Below are 1159 nucleotides of genomic sequence, written 5' to 3' on the forward strand. Positions count from 1 at the left end.
CACACACACACACACACACACACACACACAGATCATTTGTTTCCATAAGGAATACATGAGCAAATTATTCAGCACAATCGTAACACACTCCGTACAGGAACGGAGCTGGATTCTCCTGAGACCTGTGGGTCACTGTACCTACCCATAATGCATTCACTTTGAGGCAGATACAGTAGAACTCTCCTGAATTAATGATGGGCGGGATGTGACCCAGTGACTGAACACTGAATGAATGGAGTTCTCTCTGTGTGTGTGTGTGTGTGTGTGTGTGTGTGTGTGCGCTGCTCTTCTTCTCACTTAATCCCCCGACACAAACACACACACACATGTGTGGAAATTACCCACAGATTATAAAACACGTTGCGCTGCTAATTTTTCAAGCATATCTCGCCGCCTTCCTACACAACACTGCTATCAAATGATGGTTGCCATGGCAACAGGCTCACAAGCCACAACAGGGCTTTGGGAAGACATATAAAGATCAGCATAAGACAAAACCTCTCTAATCCACTCTCTCCTGTCTGTGGAGGTGACAGATGAGAGGAGCCGACGTTGAGTTTTTTTTCTTCTTCTTCTTTCATTAGTGGTGACAAACGTCAAAACACTGAAAGATTTTTTTTTTTTTTTCATGAGTTTGCAGCCCAGTTTGTGGGTAACGACAGAACATCAGCGGATCGGGCCCGCGTTCAGTGACATCTGCACGGCGGCGGCGTTTCCTCGGGGCGCTCCTCTAACCCGGTGGCGTGTGCGTCAACCGGAGAAAAACACATTTTCCTTCTCTGGGGAGACGGAAAAAAAAAAAAAAAATCAAAGAAGACGAAGGCTGTGAATGTGGGCCAAGAACCCAGATTGAATTTTTAATTCAGCGTTCCTTTTTAGGAATGTTCTCCGACAATAGGAAGAGAAACGGTGATGGTGTCAAACACCCACTTTGTCCTGAAACCCATTTCAGTGGCGTAATCAAACCCCCGGGGGCAGCGTTCTCCAGGCATCAGCTCAGATTCAGGTTTTATTTTTCTTTTATGGGTAAAAAAAAAAAAAAGTAAATTTTGATTTTCAGACAGAAAGGACTAAAACACACACACACACACACACACACACACACACACACCGCGCTCATGAAGAGAGTGTTTTTTTACTCGAGAAAAAACACGGGGGG

Source organism: Cynoglossus semilaevis, chromosome 11 (assembly GCF_000523025.1).
Source record: "Cynoglossus semilaevis isolate Cse_v1.0 chromosome 11, Cse_v1.0, whole genome shotgun sequence".
NCBI lineage: Eukaryota > Metazoa > Chordata > Actinopteri > Pleuronectiformes > Cynoglossidae > Cynoglossus > Cynoglossus semilaevis.